This window comes from Plectropomus leopardus, chromosome 2 (assembly GCF_008729295.1).
Source record: "Plectropomus leopardus isolate mb chromosome 2, YSFRI_Pleo_2.0, whole genome shotgun sequence".
Lineage (NCBI taxonomy): Eukaryota > Metazoa > Chordata > Actinopteri > Perciformes > Serranidae > Plectropomus > Plectropomus leopardus.
This window is the reverse complement of record NC_056464.1, coordinates 33,285,732-33,292,141: the sequence shown is the minus strand read 5'-3', so window position 1 is coordinate 33,292,141 and position 6,410 is coordinate 33,285,732.

Genomic DNA, 6,410 nt, shown 5'->3' with positions numbered 1-6,410 from the left:
AAATGTCTTCCGTGACTTTAATGTCACAATCTTGCCCTGCGTCCAGAGGCCTTCAGACTCTTTGTTTAACCCTTTGACACCTGAGGAATTAGGCTTAATTTTTTTCAAAAGTATAGGAGGATGGTGAGGAGCCCCTTAACAAGAAATGAAAATAAAAATTACCTGAAAAGAGGCAACAAAAAAAAGACGTACTAAAAAAAATGGCGTCAAGAAAGTGCTAACTTTATTTTCTTTTTTCTGTAATATAATTATAAATACATAATTAGGAGTATTACAAATATAGTTTTCTGGACATTTTCCTATTTTTGTTTGTTTGTTTGTTTTTAAATGATATCTATCTAATTCCTTGTCACCTTTTACTGATTTTTCTTTGCAGTTTCTGGTACATTTCTTGCCACCGTGCTTGTTGTGTTTTTCCCCACGTTTTTCTAAAATATCAAACCAATTTGCCTATTTTTCAGAGGTTTAAATGCTTATGAAAGGCGTAGTGTGCTGCACAAGAAAACTGTTGTCGACCCAGGTGTTGAAGGATTAAGACTGCTGTTTGGCTGTAAATCTTTTTGGTTCTGTTAGTAATCTGTCTTTGTTTTCACTATTATCAGGAGGATTTTGTTCTCCAGGTTTCCATTTTTTGGTAGGCTATTTCTTTGTTGCATTTATTCAGTCAGTCTTGTTCCTGTTTTATGTTGTTATACTCATTGCAAGTATCATGTCTGGTTTCACCTCCTGTCGTTGTGTGTTTTCCCTCCTGTGTGATTATCTGCCCCACCCTGATGCGTTTCACCTGTTTCTCATTAACCCTGCTGTCTCCTGTCCCTCGTTGTCAGCTTCCCTCATTTATTCTGTCTTCACGTGCTCCTTGGATGTTCCCATTTTACAGAGTTGGGAAGTTGTTTTTCGAACCTGAACCTGTGTTCATGAGCTTTAAGACGTTACGTGAAGTTATTGTGTTGTATTTTAAACAACATGCTGATAACAGTCTGAGGCTTAACATTAGAAAGGGATTTTATACCATAACTGTTGCTTCACTAATACATCGCTTAAAACTACTACATAAGCCTATTGCTTTATGCGACTAATGCTAATAAATAACTTTTCTGACTGATCCGGAGCACTCTCTAACTAATGGTTACAGCTTCATACCATACTAAAGATTACATGTGAGCATAAAAAACTGACATGTAAAGTGTGAATTAATATTTAGTTTATTTATGATAGGCACTCTTCAAATTAATCTGAAAGATCCACATTCCCTTAATTAAAACAAACAAAAAAATATTTTTGTTCACCTCTGTTTTTGCCATCTACTGTACATATGTGTGCATATGTACAAGTTTAACATGAGAAATGTCTTGATAATATAATCAAAAGGCACCGCAGAGATACATTTCATGAATGGGAATTTTCCTTTGTGCTCTGAGCAAACACTCAGGAGCTAAAAAACAATATAACTATTTTTATTCAAAGCTCCTTTTTTGTCTGAGTGCTGTCGAGTCCAAGACGAGCCCACGACCTTAGAGGCCCTATGTACAACACTGCCTCTGTTAAAAGTCACATAATTATCGTGCCTCGTTTGTTTTGTGGGTAACTTTTGATTCTGCCCTCTAGTGCCGTCTGCTGGCTGTATCAACACGTTTTCATCTCAGCTGTTAAGTTTTAGGTATCCATCTGTGTCTGCTGTTTATGTTTCGAGTAGGCGTTATCATGATGTCAACAAATGCACGTGATGGGATGACCTGGTTATGTTTAGACAACACAAGCTCATGGCAACCAAAGCCAGAACATCAACAAACACACATGCTGGCACTGATAGTTAAGATTAGGCAACAAGGGCAAGGATGGTTAGGTTTAGGGGAAGGAGGCACATGGTAATGTGTAGATAAAAAAAAAAAAGACAATTCAGACAAGGGGTAAACACCAGACACATGAAAGTCTGGTGTTTGTTGGATCCATCCACCACACATGTTTCAACCTGATGTCCACCTGCCGTGTTTCGTACAGGCCATCAACCATCCGGTCGTCTGCCAGCATATTAAAAAAACGTTGCATATAATGCGTACATGAAAGGTGCCTTTTGCAGACTTAATTTATGAGTTTGGAGTGAAAACAGATTGGCTGTATCTACTATCATAAAGGATGCAGGGAATACAAGCCCTAATGCAAGCCCCCGTGGTCAGGTCCGGACAGATACTGAACATTTTTGATGGATTTCCAGTTTTATGGAAATCTCAGCTGAGAACTGAAAGTTCAGAAACATGATAATGAGCTAAATAACTGAAAAGTTCAATATTTAAATTAAATTCATTTTCAAGATATTGTATTCATTTTTTGTAAACTGTGCCTTAGAAATTACTTTTTTTTTCACCAGTTCAAGGTGAGACTGAAAATTTAAATGTCTCCACTTTCTATAAAACCTCACATGGCATTTATCTGCCTATTGAGCCCACAGAGCCGAGACATTGACTGCAGAGCACAAAGAGAACCCAAATCAATCAGTCTGCGCAAAGCATCAGCAGTTTCAAATAGATTAATCTTTACTGGGTCTGGCATTAGCTTTGAAGTCCATCAAAGTTAACCACGGGGACCGAGTCATTAAAGCTTCCTCACCTCAGTCATCTTTTCAAATCTTTTAGGACAGGAAGTTAAAATAAATCCAGAGATATCAGAACACACTGTGATCTGCAGTTCTGTTTTACATGAAAATACACTGTGTGATAGAAGCCAGTCCACCCAGCAGGAGTAACATTTGAGTATAATTAGATACCACACAGAAATAGTTGTAGTTTACACATTGTCCACTAGAGACCAGTATAATCTGTGCAGCAACTTTCCCTCACAATAATATCCCCCCTCTGTGTGCAGGTGCACTGCTATACAGTGAGCTAAACACACTTCCAAAAAAAATTGACGTCAAGGAGTTGTCCTCTTAAGTTTTTAATGGACACAATTAAAATTGTGCTCCAGGCCTAAACTAGGGGTCGACAAATTATTGGCCTGGCCAATTATTGGGTCTGATATTTGCCTTTTTTCTAGATTATCTGTATCAGCGCTTTATTTTAATGATCGCTTAAAAAAAACTGATTAATGAAAAAGTGCAAAGAAAGTGTCAGCATGGGAGAAACTTTTACTTTGTAAAACCTCATTTACAAGTTTTAATTTTAATTCATTCAGTTTTATTTTATTTTCACTTGACTTTATAAAGAGAGTTGCTGGGAACTTTAAATATTTTTTTTAAAGCTGATAGTCGCCAATAAAATGTGGCATCATATGGTTCTGCAAAAACTCTTTTATAACCATTACTCGACGTCATATCTCAGGAACAGAAGGGGAGACATTTGAACAAATACTGACTTGGTGACACAATAATCGTGGGTGCCAACCTTGAAACTCTGCTGATTGTAGAGATCTTCTTTGTCGCCGGGGGGAAGGTGTGTGTGAAGCATCCATGTTTTCACAGACATGGCTGTAAAGTGCAACTTTACTGGTGTCATACAACCATCAGGTGGTGATTCGTGTTCAATCTAAAGGAACTGATCACACCAAGATGCACCGTTAGAGAAGCATTGCAAGCAAAACCATTGTTTCCCAATAAAACAGTACACCTGTTGGGGGCCCCTCTGTTGCTACTGATTGACACATTTTTCTGGCAGTTTTACAATACTTCAAATATTTTATCTTTTTCACTAAAGAGCTAAATTCATAAGCTTTATTACTATCGTTACTAATACTATCGTTATAAAGCAAGACTGGTCAAGATTTTATTTAAATATAACAGAAACCTGATTATTCTTCGTGTGCTTTTTCTTTCATGTCACAACAAAAGGTCAAATAGAGTATAATGCATTTTATAAATGCACATAACTCTGATTGTTGATGGAAAGCAAAGGATCGGATTTTGTATTTACAGTCGCATTAGTCTGTCAGTGCTAAAGTCTGAGGATTACTGATGTCACTTACAGTAATGTCTGAAAGAGTGGATGGTAATAATACATTATATAGAATTTAATGAATATAGAATTAATTAAATTGAGTAGAGATCAGAGGGGGACGTGATGTAGTCACAAAAAGGGGACAAGAGAAATGGATTGTAGGATGGTATTTTAATTTTAATACATACTTTTAATAATAGATAATAGCATGTATGTTCTGGTGCAGAAGGAATACATTTTTCAGTGCACAGAAGTCATGCTTATCGTGCCCATTTTATATGTATTATACATTACAATCTCTCTCTCTCTGTCAATATATATTTGTGTGTGTGTGTGTGTGTGTGTGTGTGTGTGTGTGTGTGTGTAACCAGTTTTGGGCACTTATAGATTAATTAGTGCACCCTATTTTATTTCATTAGAACATACCCCACCATATATCCTCAAATTCTTGGTTCAAAAACTCTGATGTGATCAGTCCCTGTAAACAATATACCTGTCCTCCAGATAAGTATGAGTATGACAAGAGGATTACCATTCATGTCATAGATTACACTGAATACAGCAGCAATTTGTGCACAATTAAAGCTCCAATGAGTACAGCAGCTTATAACAAACCTGCAACTCTATTCAGTGAGCCATGCGCACAGAAAAGTGCGGCCTATATTTTGTATTCACTTACCATCTCTGCCCAAGAGTACTTCATTACTTTCTTTAAATTAACAAATCGAAACTCTCTTGCTCCTTTATCTTCTCTTGTTTAAAAGAGACCCTATAAAGCATGTTAGTAATTCATGTTGTCAAAAACAGCAAGCCAGTCTGAGCCCTTATCTGTGTTCATCAGTTTCTATTAACATGCATGTGACCAACAAAGGGATGTTTACTGTGCTCCTGTTCAACCTGGAATGAGAACATTGCAGATAATTAGATGAGACGTCATTGGAAATCTCATTCGAGTCGTAAGGGGAGAGTTCTAGTTTGAGTGTTTTTGGCTTCTGCCAATGTTTTTTTTCTTTTGTGTGTGTGATGTTTCCAAGAAACAGTTCCAAAATCACAAGGACAAGAAAAATGCTTCGTAAATGCATGTGCCAGGAAGTGCAAAGAAGCAACAACAATGAACCGTTCTCAGAAAAGACTCAATGAGCTAGTTAGGTAATCAGCCTGCAAAACACTACTAACATGATTAAACCAGAAAAGTTAGACTTTTAGGTATCCATATACCTTTGTATCTTTTAATTTTAAGAAGAATACATGTGATTTGGGACACAAACAGTAGTCTCCTGGGTGAAAGCCCAAAGTTTGTTTGACCCATCCAACTCCCCTCTCCATCACATTATTTGGACTTTGTTTCTCTTAACACTTAACACAGTCTCATCCCAACTCATCAAACACCAGCGTTTTGTCAGTGTACCTTCACGTCTAAATATGTCATGCTAGTTACCCTCCTGTGTCTGTTTTGGACGTTCTCAGACGGCGTGTCCTTTTACGCTTGTGACATGTGTAATGTAGTGTGATTTCAAAAAACACAATTAACAGTTTCTGCTCATTACATGCACACAGTCTTTCAAAACAAACTTACAATGTACATTAGACACGTTTAATTCCTTAAGTTTAGGCAACAAAAGCATATGGTTCAGGTTTTAAAAAAAAAACATCACAGTTTGGCACAAAATTCACCGCAAACAGACAGCAGGCTCCCGCTCTTGCCTATTAGCAATCTTCTGTACAATTATTCAAATGCGTAATATATTCTTCCAACTTTTGAATGTAGACTATATTTAACATGTGACACATATTGTATTTATTCTTATGTATATCTCTGTTGTTCATTGTAGCATTGCACACACATTTATATATTCTTATATTTTGAACTTACATACTAGTTTATGAGAGTGGTCTGTTATACTTTGTAGTTGCCCAAATTGTCAAAAAATGCTGCAGTTGTGGTGCCTCATACGGCTGCTAAAAGATGCTTCAATGCATCAGCGTTTGAAGCTGAGGGCCACTGACAAAGCGTCGGTATACATCGAGTTTGGAGTGATACGGCTGCTGAAAGATGCTTCAATGCATCAGCGTTTAAAGCTGAGGGCCACTGACAAAGCGTCGGTATACATCGAGTTTGGAGTGAGACCGCGTGCATTAATAGGGAAATGTTGTGGAGGATTTGATGCTAAGGGCACCTAAGCTGTGTCCAGGATGTAAACTGCCCCCCCCTCCCCAGCTACTAGTCCACACTCCATACTTGGTCCATACAAGAGACAGAGACCATATCGTCTGATTCCCAAGCAAAGTCCCCACAGACTGAGCTACTGCCGTCCCCGAGCATGTGCTTTATATAAACCACAACCTCAAGACCCATAACCTCATTAATGGACTGTGTAATCTTTCCTATTAGTCAAAACTATTTTCAGCTCAGCAAAGTGCAGTTAGCTTTTTGTGTTGTTGAGTAAACTTGTCCTCCTAAAACCTCGGGCTATGCAAAGG